At 44.9% G+C, this 14940-nt stretch overlaps 1 protein-coding gene across 11 annotated transcripts in view; it reads right to left on the bottom strand.

The window, feature by feature from the left end:
* LOC135224515 (E3 ubiquitin-protein ligase MYCBP2-like) overlaps nucleotides 1–14940 on the bottom strand; it is a 1655355-nt gene that overhangs the window by 1130757 nt on the left and 509658 nt on the right. The gene's annotated exons all lie outside the window — the stretch shown is intronic.

The following is a 14940-nucleotide window of genomic DNA, read 5'->3' on the forward strand; positions in this document are numbered from 1 at the left end:
ATATCTATATATATATATATATATATATATATATATATATATATATATATATATATATATATATATATATATATATATATATATATATATATATATTGTCAATCGTGGTGGTCTATCCGCCATTATAGCCTCCCATTCGAGAGAACTTGTCCCGGGAATTTGAACGAATGCAGCAGGGCTGCCCCTAGCCGGAGTCTCACCACCTACCCACCTATCCTAGACCAGTCTCCTCCCCGAGGTCTCTTACTTTCAGATGCCACCGCAAGACGGCAGCGCCAAGTTGGAACCCCCCAAATGGGGAATCGTAATGCAAGTCTAGGCCTAAAACAAAAGGGACAAAAGGTTCCTGACCAGTAAAAAACCCTCCAGGGGGGGTGAACCCCCACCTTCGCAGGACGCGCGGCAGGAAACCGAGGCGTGGGTGGCTTCTTCACCGTTTGATAGCCTTAGGAGGTGGACGTGCTGGCCTCTGTCCGCCCTTCCGAGAGGCAACTGTCTCTCCCTTAAAAGGTAGGTGTCTGTTGTATGAGAACCTCGTACCCTAACCTATCCTTCCTCCTTCCCCATGATAACATCCCATCCTTCCCTCCTATCCGTAAAGAAAGAAATCCTATCCACCGATCCTTTGTTTCCTCTCCCTCTCCTGCCCTCCGGCGTGCCCTCGTGGCGGCCTTGCCCAAGACCGTCTCCCCTCACCTGAGCGCAGTCTCTCTCTCCATAATGTCTAAGTGCTAACCGTTTGTAACTAGCAGTCATAAACTTTAATTCCTATAAGACTTATTGCTACGTCCATTAGTAGAAATAATCTGTATAAGTCAAATAGTGCAGTGTAAGAAATGGCTAAGTGGATTAGCGTATCTGTGCATATTAACTAGTCTTTAATTGTCGTAAATTTCCCTTTCAGGGACGAGAGTACATTTGCTGAACTTCCACGTAATCTGGTACGAACCGGATATCGTACACATTCCACTCCATAACAAGCCCCTTGCAGCTTCAAGCTCCAGCGGTTAGCCACGGTTAACCAGAAAAAATTCAATGTACTTTAAATCCTATCCGTTGTGCCTTCTTAATTGTAATTAGAAGTAAATACATTATTGCCGTTATTCAGTGTCTATATGCCGGCTGGCGACCTCCCACTTCCCTAACTTAATTGTATAAATTAGGATATACGTTTGCTAATTATTATCTAAGGCCAAGGCAGCGTAGAATCTTAAAACTGTCGACCAAAGCCAAGATTCGCTAAGATAGTTGGTTAATATCTTTGTTTTAAAGTAAATATTCCCCTTTCTATCTTTGGTGACTGAGACGAACCTTAACTTCATTTTTGAGTAAATTATATTATAACTGGAGTTGGAACCGTGGAAGCAAAACAGCCAGGAAAACTTTAATATTTCGTTAAAATCTCTCGTAAGTGTTAACAAGGAATTTGCATAATAATAAACAGGGCAGATAGGAATAAATTCCCGCTAACGTTCGTAATCATAACACGAAAACGATCACTGTGTTTAACGTTCATTTTTACATCCTAAAGTGTAAAGTGAGTGCGTTGGTTGTGAAATAGTGTCGTTTAAAATCCCGCGGAAAGTGTATGTGTGTGTGCACGCACGCTGCTAGCTCGCAGGGCAGCCAACCGTCACGTGTTTAAACGACTTTCCATAACGAGTTACAATATCGTTCATAAATAGTAACGGAAATCGTCGTGTTAGGTTGTTCTTTTTATATTTAATGTAAATATATTCTGGGATTTCAAAGTAATTATGATTTAAGATTTTTTTTTCTTTTACGGGACTTAACTTTTGCACAGTTGTAAACAGAGGGTAAACCTGGGAAAGTCTAGCCCCACACACACGTAACCCAGAGCGGAGACACGAGTGTTTTGTTTGTTTGTTTTTCACTTTCGAGCTCCGACTTTACGTGTTTATGTTAATAGGGCAAATTTTTTTAGTGTGAGGAGAAGGTAAATAACGGTATATGCTTTGTTACTTTGTAATTTTATTTTTTTTTTTCTTTCTCACTTAAGTGTGATAGACATGTGTAAATGGTTGGGAAAGGAATAATTCCTGTGCGGTGGTGCTAGATCGTTCAGGTTAAGTTTCATATCATTATAATGTGTGGATCTTTCTAAACTATTGGGAGACATAATTCATTTATTTTAAGTGAAGGGATTAGTTATTGGGGATAATCATCTCTAGTGAAGCAAAATTAATTAGCATTTCATTGATTGCCAGCTAAACCAAAATAGCAGTTCCTACGCAATCTTAACTTACGCTTAAACCAACAACCCCCCCCCCCCCGGGGGCAATTTAAAGTTGTGTTATTTTAGACGTTTGTTTACCTTTAGAGTTCTTATTGCTCCTTTAAACAGACAGCCACAACTACAAATCCTAATTTTAATAGCTAGCCCAGGGGATCATCCATCGCTGTGATTCTGCTGTGATTCCTGCCGTAGGTCTATTATTCTAGCTAGCCTAGGGGATCATCCATTGCTTTGATTCCTGCCGTAGGTCTATTATTCTAGCTAGCCTAGGGGATCATCCATCGCTTTGATTCCTGCCGTAGGTCTATTATTCTAGCTAGCCTAGGGGATCATCCATTGCTGTGGTTCCTGCCATAGGCCCATTTTTCCTAGCTAACTTTCAGGATCACCCATCTTTGTGATTCCTGTTTACGGCTTCGTGCCATATAGCTTACGGCTTAGTGCCATATAGCTTACAGGTACACCTCTTGCTGTGTATTCCTGTCATTTGCACACCTCGACAGTGTAGTCTTTTCCAGGTACAATTATCGGTCGTGGTGCCACTTTGCACCGCTTTATCTGTATCCTTCCTGCTGCCAGACTTCTGCTTTGGCCAGAGTCTTTCCCTTCCGTGCAATTGCTTGCATGGCCAACACCCCACTTACAAATTATTGTTGAGGGTGATCCAGTAGTCATTTCAAGGAAATTAGCAAAATGCCCACCACTGAGATCCAGGCTATAATGGAATTGGGACAGAGGCTCGGATATGATGGAACAGAATTGCAAGAATTTGTCCGAGAAACCCAGGCCGAAGCCAGGGATCGAAGGCAAGAGGAGAGAGAAAGAGAGAAGGAACAGCAGGAGCATGAATTAAGGAAGCAGGAGCATGAATTAAAGATGCAGGACAAAGCCATTGAATTAGCCCAGCTCCAATTCTCACAAGCTCCACCTAATGGTACTCCGCTACCGGGGCCCGGCTCTCCATCCTTGCCTGTCCATACTCTCATTCCTCAGTGGGACGATAAGGATCCGTAAGGTGGCTACACGAAGTGGAGTCAGTGTTCCAGACATGTGCTGTGGCAGGGGAGATGAAGGCCCTACTTCTGGCCAAGCATATGCAGGGAAAAGGGAAGGCTGCTCATTCTGCCTTACCCGTTGATCGACGAGGAGATTTCGAGGCTGTCCGGAAGGCCGTGATAGAGGCTTACAAGCTGAGCCCCGAACATTGGCGCCGTCAGTGGCATGGGCAAGTTAAGCCCTCCACGCAACCTTGGGCTGACTGGGCTTTTCAGAAGGATAGGCTCTATACCCTCTGGCTTGGGGCTGCGAAGTGCACTACCATCGAGGACCTCCACGAGCTTGTCAAAATTGAGGATTTCCATAGGCATGCCCCACCAGAGCTCTCTCTCTACATTACCGAGAAGAAGCCAACAACCTTTAGGGCTTGTTGCGAGTATGCCGATGAATACGAGCTCGTCCGGCATAACTCAGGGTCCCAGCGCCCTGCTCCACCCCCTGTCACTGCTCTAGCTGGCAAGTCTAAGCCCAAGCAAAAACCATCTTCTTCCGCCAAGTGCAACCTCGGTGGCAAATCCAACCACACTGACGCAGACTGCCCGACAAAGCAGTCAACACCAGCGGCTTCCCCTTCGGATACGAGCCCTCAGACCAAACCCAAGGGTAAAGGGCCAAAAAGAAGTTTTGCCAAAGCATACTGTGAGGTTTGCAAGGTCTACGGCCACACTAAGAACTACTCACACTGCCCTAACCGAACCTCAGCTCCAAACCCAGTTGTCCTCTCCATCGCTACTCAGGGCGCATCGCAGGGGCGGCCTCCCTGACAGAAGGGCGAGCATCACCGTTATAGCCCAACTGAAGGAGGCACCCCTCCACAGTTGGTCCGAGCATTCGAGGATCCGGGTTCAGATGTTTCCCTAATCTTGTGGCACCAGGTACCCACTGGCGCCCAAGTCCGGCAGGATGAGCGTATGACTGTCCGGTGGATTGAGAGAGTCACCAGGGACCTCCCCACGGTCGTGTTGAGAGTGACGATGCCCCAGCTCAGCCAAGAGTGCAGGCTTGGAGTCACAATTGACTTAGGCCGTGAGGGCTATGACCTGCTCCTGGGTAGGGACCTCCTGGAGGGAGTGCAGCGTGTGCCCTTAAGGTACATGACAGCAGCTGAGCCTGAGCCTGAGCCTGAGCCTGAGCCCGAACCTTTGGATATAGCACCTGTAGAAGGTGACAAGTGGCTTGCTGGCATTGACCTGGGAGAATTAACCTGGCTAAAGGAGGAGGATCAAGAGCCCTCGTCTCCCAGCCATGAGTCCGAGCCTCGTACACAAGACCCTACTGTGCTGCTTACCACCTCCGTGGATAGCTCTCGACCAAGCACCAGCTCAGGGGACCCAGGAGGCACCAGTGAGGCTCCCGTCACCCCAGCCACCCTAAGGAGCAGGACCGAGCTCATCCGTTACCAACAGTTGGATGAGACACTTAACCCTTATCGGGAGGCAGCCTATTTGGATGAAGCAGAAATAATGAACCTCTCTAAGGAGAACTTCTTGTTGAAGGGTGAGGTGCTCCTCAGAGTCACCCGAGGTGCCCACGAACCCGCTGAAGTGCTACACCGGCAAGTAGTTGTTCCCCGTAACCTTAGATTAGCTGTGTTGCGCATGGCCCATGAGGGACTGGGAGGACACTTTGGCATGAAACGCACTACCCAGCAAATCCAGCGTCAATTCTTCTGGCCAGGCCTGCCCAAGAGTGTTAAGGCTTATGTAGCCTCCTGCTTGCCCTGCCAGGTCGCTGGGAACCCAAACTAGGTAGTGCCAAGGGCGCCTCTCCAGCCCATCCCTTCTGCGGGCATTCCCTTCCATGATGTCTTGGTAGATTATGTGGGTCCCATGCCACAGAGTTAACGTGGAAATTGTTACCTACTGACGATGATTGATCGGTTCACTCGATACCCGGAAGCCGTTCCAACCCGAAGTGCCAACGCCTGCCACGCTGTCAGAGGACTGACCCAGTTCTTTTGTAGGTTTGGTTTCCCTGCCACCATTCAGTCGGACAAGGGCTCCCACTTCATGGCAAAGGAGTTTAAGGAGGCGATGGCCTGCCATGGCATTCGCCACCGGACCTCTACAGCCTACCATCCAGAGAGCCAGGGCCTTGTGGAACGCTCCCACCAGACACTGAAGACAGTCTTGACCAAGTTGGGAGAGACTGGCTCCCCTGACTGGGAGGAAAATTTGCCCTACGCTCTGTTTGCCCTCCGCCAGGCACGTTCAGAAACCACCGGGTACAGTCCCTTTGAGCTGCTATATGCTCACTCCACACGTGGCCCCCTAGATATACTCTACGAGGCTTGGGAAAACCCCACCAAGGCCTCCTGGCTGGAAGAGCTGCCAGACATACAGGCTAAATTACGGGTTGCATGGGATGTTGCCAAAGCTTCAGAGACGGTGGCACAGAGTAGTATGAAGAGTCGGGTGGATCAGGAGACTCAAGACCGGAGTTTTGAAGTGGGGGACCAAGTTCTGGTTCTCCGCACTGGAGAGCGGAGGCCTCTAAGCACAAGGTTCATGGGCCCCTACAAGATTCTGGAAAAGAAGGGCACATTAAACTATCTAGTGGATTGCGGCACTAGGCGGGCTAAGTGGCTCCATATCAATCTCCTTAAGCCCGACCACCAGAGGAGCGAAATGGTGGGGACAGTCACCCAGGTTTCCTCACCACAGAGTAATTCGGAGGTCCTAGCCAATTTTGAACTGATCACTCCTGCACTAGATACGGCGAAGAGAAATGACATCAGGGAATTACTCCTTCAGCATCCACAGGTCGTGCGGGACATGCTAGGTAGCACCCAGCTCTTGGAGCACAAGATTGAATTGCTTGAGGGAACAAGCCCCATTCGGCAAAATTATTACCGGCTTAACCCCCAGCGGGCGGAACGGGTGGCGGCACAGGTTAAACTACAACTCGACTTGGGTCTCATTGAGGAGAGTGAGAGCCCTTGGGCATCCCCTGTAGTCCTGGTGCCAAAGGAGGGGGGAGGAGACCGACTGCATTGACTTTCGCAAGTTGAATGCAGTGACCAAACCGGAATCCTACCCGCTGGCCCCGCATCGAGGATTGTTTGGAGAGCCTAGGCGAATTTCCATTCCTAAGTAAGATAGACCTAGAGAAGGGTTACTGGCAGGTACCATTGGCCAAGGAGTCACGGCCCCTGACTGCATTCATTACACGGGACGGGCTTTACCAGTGTTGGGTGATGCCTTTTGGTCTACGGAACGCACCTAGCTGTTTCCAGAAACTCATGAACAAGGTGCTAGCAGGAATTCCTAATTGTGTGGTCTACCTAGACGACATTGTCATCTACTCCAAAACGTGGGACGAACACCTCCAGACCCTAAAGAAGGTGCTGGGTGCACTCCAGAAAGCCAATTTGGTCATCAACCTAAAGAAGTGTACTTTGGGAGTGTCTGAGATCACATACCTGGGCCACCAGGTAGGAGGGGGAAAAATAATGCCAAAGGATGCCAACATTCTTGCTATACATAATATGCCCTATCCTAAAACTAAGAAGGAAGCCCAACGGTTCCTGGGGATGGTGCAGTACTTCAGGAGATTTGTGCCAAACTTCTCCCAAGTAGCTGCTCCCATCACTGACCTATTCAAGGGCGATAACCAGTTCCGCTGTACAGAGGAGTGTCGGGAGGCCTACGACCATCTGAAGAGGGTCCTCATGAGTCGCCCGGTGCTCCGCACACCTGATTACTCTCAGCCTTTCTCAATAGCAGTAGAAGCCAGCGATGTAGGGGTGGGTGCGGTCCTCCCCCAGGAGGAAAACCAGGTGCGTCACCCTGTCTCCTATTTCTCAAAGAAATTTAACCCAGCTCAGACGAGGTATAGTACGATCGAGAAGGAGCTACTTGGCATGGTCTTAGCCCTTAAACATTTTGAATCCTACCATGCTGACCATAAGTTCCCACTGACTGTCCTGACGGACCATAATCCTTTAATCTACCTCACTCAGTTCCGTAACAAGAATAAGAGGCTCATGAGGTGGTGTATGGACCTCCAGGACTACAATTGGAAGGTTGAGCACATCAAGGGCACGGACAATAAGATGGCCGATGTGCTCTCTCGGCATTAGTGCCCGATGCACAATGCCATGTATATATAGAACTTAGACTGTAGGTTGTATGAATGTTGTATTGAGCCTTGGTGGCCTCCCCAGCTTCACGAACTGAGGAGACATCTTGGCCCCATTTTGTTTGTTCATGTATTTACCTCTGTCATTTTGGATGTATTGAGCCTTGGTGGTTTCCCCAGCTTCACAAACTGAGGAGCCATCTTGGCCCCATTTTTCTTTATTTATTTATTTGTGTTTTTTTGTCCTCTTATTTTATTTTTTTTTTATTTATGACATTTGCTTTGTTTTGCTTTAGTTAGCATCATGCCATTATTTGTTCCTTTGCTTAGGTTCCATATGAACTCATGAAAATTGTTTCATGCATGTCGCTGCGCTAGGTCACTGTTGAGTTAAAATAGTAATACATGCCATTTTGTCAAGTTACTGCCCTGTAGCCCACTTGCTTTCTTTAATTGGCACTTAAAGTTAACCTCGGCAATTTATTTAAGAGATTTTGACCCTAGAAGCAGCTTAGCAATTAGTTCATTTTGGTGGTGGGGCTTGCTAGGTGTGGGGGCACTGAGTCAAATGGCTCCAGACCTTGCTTGCAGAGTTCTTGACCCGTTTAAGGACAAAATCTCTGCTAAAATGGGGGGCTGTCAATCGTGGTGGTCTATCTGCCATTATAGCCTCCCATTCGAGAGAACTTGTCCCGGGAATTTGAACGAATGCAGCAGGGCTGCCCCTAGCCGGAGTCTCACCACCTACCCACCTATCCTAGACCAGTCTCCTCCCCGAGGTCTCTTACTTTCAGATGCCACCGCAAGACGGCAGTGCCAAGTTGGAACCCCCCAAATGGGGAATCGTAATGCAAGTCTAGGCCTAAAACAAAAGGGACAAAAGGTTCCTGACCAGTAGAAAACCCTCCATGGGGTGAACCCCCACCTTCGCAGGACGCGCGGCAGGAAACCGAGGCGTGGGTGGCTTCTTCACCGTTTGATAGCCTTAGGAGGTGGACGTGCTGGCCTCTGTCCGCCCTTCCGAGAGGCAACTGTCTCTCCCTTAAAAGGTAGGTGTCTGTTGTATGAGAACCTCGTACCCTAACCTATCCTTCCTCCTTCCCCATGATAACATCCCATCCTTCCCTCCTATCCGTACAGAAAGAAATCCTATCCACCGATCCTTTGTTTCCTCTCCCTCTCCTGCCCTCCGGCGTGCCCTCGTGGCGGCCTTGCCCAAGACCGTCTCCCCTCACCTGAGCGCAGTCTCTCTCTCCATAATGTCTAAGTGCTAACCGTTTGTAACTAGCAGTCATAAACTTTAATTCCTATAAGACTTATTGCTACGTCCATTAGTAGAAATAATCTGTATAAGTCAAATAGTGCAGTGTAAGAAATGGCTAAGTGGATTAGCGTATCTGTGCATATTAACTAGTCTTTAATTGTCGTAAATTTCCCTTTCAGGGACGAGAGTACATTTGCTGAACTTCCACATAATCTGGTACGAACCGGATATCGTACACATTCCACTCCATAACAAGCCCCTTGCAGCTTCAAGCTCCAGCGGTTAGCCACGGTTAACCAGAAAAAATTCAATGTACTTTAAATCCTATCTGTTGTGCCTTCTTAATTGTAAATAGAAGTAAATACATTATTGCCGGTATTCAGTGTCTATATGCCGGCTGGCGACCCCCCACTTCCCTAACTTAATTGTATAAATTAGGATATATGTTTGCTAATAATTATCTAAGGCCAAGGCAGCGTAGAATCATAAAAAAAAAAAATATAAATATATATATATATATATATATATATAGATAATATTATAATATATATATATATATATATATATGTGTGTGTGTGTGTGTGTGTGTGTGTGTGTGTGTGTGTGTGTGGCAAGCAGTTTCTTCCTTCCTTAAATAGCCAGACCTCTTACACACACACACACACACACACACAAACAGTACCTCACTTCAAAATTATAATCCATTCCAAAAGGCAATTCGAAGCATGCTTTGTTACAAAAATGAAAAAAATATCCCCATAAGAAATCAAGGGAATCAGGATAATTTGTTCCAGCCAACCCAGAAAGTCCCCCTTCTCACATTTTTTCTATTATTAATTTGTTCAAAAGTTAAATTAAGACTGTAAAGTAATAAAACAGTATGTTCTATGAAGTAAAATTTTTGACATTTTATTTTTTTTATGTGTACGATTTACAACCTGTTTGGTAAAAATGGTGCCCGGTCAGGTGGGGAATGGAGGGAGGAGAGACAGGAACCCTTTGAGGACACTGACTTGGTTGCAGTATGCAAAAGTTGATAAAAAAATAAACTTTATTCACATATTAGTTACAAGGATAATCAAAGGAATCGATAGTGTGTGTGTTCAATTGTGTGTCTGAGAGAGTAATCAGCGTGCTTACACTTGGATCTTAAGTGTATTAAAGAGATTAATTATGCCACAATACATCAACTTACTGTTGTCAAATGGCAGGCGTTTTAAACAAACATGAAAATTCTGCAAACAAATATGTACTAAGTCAAGAATGCAAGAAAATAAAGAGAAAACTTTTCACAAGGAAGCCGTTTAAACAAACAATCGAATGCATGCATGCAGAAGCTGAAAGCAGTGCCAGTTGGTTTATTACAGAGCTGAGTTACTTTTACAGCAGTAAAATATTGTAAAAACAATTGTCACTAGATAGGTATTTTACCGTAAAAAATAAAAGTGATTTGGGCAGATCGAATGTAAGTGAAAGAAATGGGCAAATAATCATCCCAGCGCTGCTGATAAGTCGGTGGGAAGAGCAGAGCCCTTCTCTCTCTCTCTCTCTCTCTCTCTCTCTCTCTCTCTCTCTCTCTCTCTCTCTCTCTCTCTCTCTCTCTCTCTCTCAGTGCACCGAATTCTGACTTGAGCAAGTTTTATTTATTTTTTTTACTGTATTGCATTTGATTATTTTCATATTTTATCATTATGTTAATTTTATAGTGAAATAAAAATTAATTTTTTTATTTGAATTGGTACTACTTTTACTTAAATACAAATATAGTAAAGATTTTATTGTCTCTTCTCTCCTCAACAATACCATGAAGCATGATAACTTAAATCATTCATTCATTATTCCTCAAAAATAAAAATGCTCCTCCCTCTACCTCAAGTTAGCTGTGTATCACTGCAATGACAAATAATTTTGTTAATTGTTTATGGTAAATTTTATTGTGAAAAGCTTTGTTCTTTCATTTACTATTTTGTCAATATTGTTCAACTAGACTGTCTCACTCAGCGCACCAAACACTGGCTCAATTAAAACTTTTTTTCTCTTTTTCTGTATTGCATTATGAAAGAGTGGTATGGTAGTTACATTTGACATATTTGAGGGTTGCGTGAGAGAGAGAGTGAGATAGTGAGAGCATCGTTGGGTTGTTTCTAGTTGTCTGGAATAACTGAGAGTATAAATGTTCCTGTATGGTTGATTGTTTGTATGGTGTTTTTACGTTGCATGGAACCAGTGGTTATTCAGCAGCGGGACCAACGGCTTTACATGACTTCCGAACCTTGTCGAGAGTGAACTTCTATCACCAGAAGTTTGGTGTTAGCTGTGTGGTAGTGTGTAAGTGCATATGTGTTTTTTCTGAAGTGTGTGAATGAGCGAGCTATCGAGAGAGAGAGAGAAAGAGAAAAATTGGTGGATGGGTCATTAGCGTGTGGACTGCTTGTTGGTGGGTGGTTGGGTTCGTGCGAGGATTCGGTTGCTGGGGCAGGCGGTGGTCAGTCTGTGTTAGGCAATCAGTCAAGTGAGGCAGTTTTTTTGGACAAAGGTAGTGAGTTGCTGTTGTGTGTTTTCTGCATTGTTATGATATTGTGTAATTGAGTTTGTTGTGCTTGTGTTCATCTAAAGGTTGTTGAGCTTGTGAGCTTCTGTTGTGTTTGATTTGTGAATTGTTGTGGTTGTGAGTTGTTATGTAGTCTTGGTGTTGATTGGTGTTTGTTTGTGTTATAGGATTGTTGTGTTTTCAGTTGTTGTGTAGTCTCGATGTTGGTTGGTGTTTATGTAGAATTGTGGTGTTTGTTGAACTGTGTGAAGTTTTGGTGTCGTAGGTGTTTGTTTATGTAGTGATTTGTTGTGCTGTTGTGAGTTGTTGTGTGGTTTTTTGGTGTATGATATTCAGCAGTTGTTGTGTCTCAGTGACTGAATCCAGTGGACAGCACAGCATCTTGCCCTGACTGTGTCAAGTTTTCTGGTGAGTAATGTTTAAGAATGTGTTTTTTGCCTTGCTAAACCAAGTGTCCTGTTAGTAATTAAAGTAACAAAAGGGGAAAGTGTGGCTAGGGGAAATTTGTAAGCCAGGAGTGGTTAATGTAATGTGGAGAGGTCTTGCTCGTTTTTGTTATTTTTCAGCTTGTGATTCCACCACATTATTTTGGCAACTGAACAGGGACTGCTGGTGTGGCTGTAACAGGAAGGATGGGACAGCAAAGACGGTATGACTACTGAAGAGGTAAGGATGAAAGTGTTGGATGATGTTATGAGGCTTAAGGAGCTGTTGTGTTGTTGTTAACAAGTGTTCATGTAATTTCTCTCTCTCTCTCTGTCTCTCTGTCTCTCTCTCTTACTGAGACAAGAGAATTTTTATAGTATATGTACTATATGTTTATTAATGTTTTCAAATAATAATAATAATATAACTGTTATTGCATAATTCATATTATGTGATAGTATTTTAAAGAAATACAAGAATCTATTAATTTCACTCTTTTAAATAAGGATAACTCTCTCTCTCTCTCTCTCTCTCTCTCTCTCCAACGTGACGTTTCGTCCTGATCCACGGGACATATCCAGCAATGACTGCTGAGGGACTAAATTCCAGTGGCAAGTCCTTCTCCTTATATCATGATGTTGCGGGCTCTCGAGTATGGTCTGGAGAACTCTCTGGCAGGTCGAATTTTCATTGGTTCCTGGGAAGGTGACTCATACGGCGAGCGTTTTTGAGTCTTGCGGACCTTCTCAGGCGGGGAATATCACTGGGAGCCTCTTGATTGGCTTCTACCTGAGTGACGTCACCCCTGGTATTATTCTCATAATGTCCTTCATGTCTGGTGTTGTTTTTTTCATGCGCGCTGGTATTTTCGTTGGGGGGGGGGCATGGTCCTCCTCACACACATCAGTATCAGGAATGCTTCTTGAGTGGTATTGAGGGGAGGCTTTTGCTCAAGCTCGAGGATAAACAGCACTTCTAGGAGGCGCAGACGTCGTGGGTCAGGGGGCTCTCCCAATGATTTTGACATTCCTGATGATGTCATCTCTTGTGATGTCTTTCTGGTGTACTGCAAGGGTGTGCTACCTAATGGCGCCCTCCTGGGCGTAGCAGATCCTTTTAGACAGGCACATCGTCGTCATGCCGATGTAAATCCCAAGAAATCCTTGGGCAGGGCATACATATCGGTAGACAACAGACTGCTTTAGGGGGTCTCCTACGGGCAGGAAGGGGTTGTCCTTCATCAGGAGGTCCTTTGTAAGCCGATTCTTGTAGTAAATAATGAGGGACACTCTCTTCCCTTCCTCCATAGGGCGGACGTGTTCCTCTATTATTTTCTTGATAACCGGGGACTGCCTGTATATTATTCCCCTTGCCAACTAGATAACAGTCAGTAATGTCCTCAATCTTCGTGTCTTTCTTACATGGCTAGTGATGGATCAAAGCAGTCTTTGATCCATCCTGAGGGGGATGAGGTTTATCTACACTCTCGACTTTCATGGCTCCTTTTATGGCTTTCACAAGCGGGAACTTGGTACCTGTCCTCATTGTTGTTCCTTCACTGAAGAAGGCTTTTGGTGTGTTGCTGCATTCATGCTTGCCAATAAAATTCACAATGTCTAGCATGCTACCACTAGCTACGACTTGAGTCATCTGCAGTAGGGTTCGAACTTTGTCATCCTGTTGATTCTTTCCTAGTTTTTAAGAGCTTCTTTAATTTGTTCTGCATCTCAAATGTCTTTAACAGACAGTTGGTGTTTAGTGACTAATTTAGTGCTTCGACTCCAATCAGCTTGAACCTTCCAAGGTCCTTCTTTACATCTTGTTGGGGTACCTCACCTGTGCTTACGTTAATGAGTTCATCTGCTTCATCACAGAATGGGTTCTCTTCAGTTGCAGCCATAATGTTATTGATTATTTCCAGATATCATGTCATTGCAGTCTGACTGCCTCATGGTGTGGATTTTGTGCACCTGTGTTGAGTCCCATAATTTCCTTGAACTTTGAACTGAGATGCGGTTAGAGCCTTAAAACAAATCCATTTTGTTCTTATTGCTTTCATCTGGGTGATTCCAGACAGACCACTGCTCTCTTGTAGGTCTGCTCCAAAAGCATGTCCAGCAAGACAGCATTGTGTTCATCATTGGATCATCGAGCTGCAAATGATCCATCCACAAGAGCGCTGCAAGCACTGGGAGCTACTTCCGGCAAGTTCTTCATTTCTGGAATGTAGATTGGAAGCGACTGTTCCCCGTATTTGTAGTGTCCAACTGCAACAAGATATGTTCATCTTGGAACTGGACAAATTGTTCATTAATGGTGGACATCTGCACAACTGTGTCTTTTATTAATTTCAACTGTTTATGGCCAGTTAGCTGGTTGTCAAAAGGTTTCTGTGTTAAACTGGTAAAGTTATCAAGTTTAGCTTGGAATTCTTGCCACAACAGTCACCAGAGCCTCAGAGATCAGCCAGAGAGCATGAATTGATTGATAATACTCAGCATTGCCTGCCAAACATCTTCTTAGTTGTGCTCTCTGTGCAAAATCCCACCCTAACCAGGATATCTTCTACACCAATTACATGCATGGTCTTCACAATCGCCTTCCTAGTGTTGTGGGCTTGATGAAATCCACCAATGAGTAAAACCACTTTGCTGAACTTATCACGGTGAGGTTCCTTGATGGTCATAGCCAGCTCATAGGTTTCTTGATCACCAGCAATGATCGTCCATTCATTACCCAGTTTGGTTAACGTCTTGACAAGGCGGGACATTTCTCCCATCAGAACAGAGGAGTCTGTGGGTCATGATGGTATGAGTGGTAGGTAAACACTATGCTCACTTCCTGTTGGCTGTAGAGCCTTGCACAAAGTGTGGAGAACCTTGGGAGGTTAACTGTCACTGTGGACTCTTGTTATCAGTGGAATAGAACTGTGTTCTACAGATTCGGCAAATCAACAAGAGATACTAAACATATTTTCTAATATTCGTGCATTTTTGGGTACCCTATTTCAAAAACCTATTATTTGGATCCAGCAGTTCATTTGCAAGGTTATGCACCTGATTGATGTTCCTGAAGATCTCCCCTTTCCAAAAATACCCTAATGACACGCTGCGTCAGGTTTCATCAAAAATGGGCTTTGGCTCCCTAGCTAACTAGAATTGTTGCATGGAAGACTGGCAGTGTATGATTAATGTGTTTGGAATATATAAATATTATCAAGTCCAGTACCTTTACTGGAATAAACATTTCTAGGCAATATGTACCATAATACAGTACTGCAATAACCTGAAAAATAGAGGGACTTAA

This window comes from Macrobrachium nipponense, chromosome 12 (genome assembly GCF_015104395.2).
Source record: "Macrobrachium nipponense isolate FS-2020 chromosome 12, ASM1510439v2, whole genome shotgun sequence".
NCBI lineage: Eukaryota > Metazoa > Arthropoda > Malacostraca > Decapoda > Palaemonidae > Macrobrachium > Macrobrachium nipponense.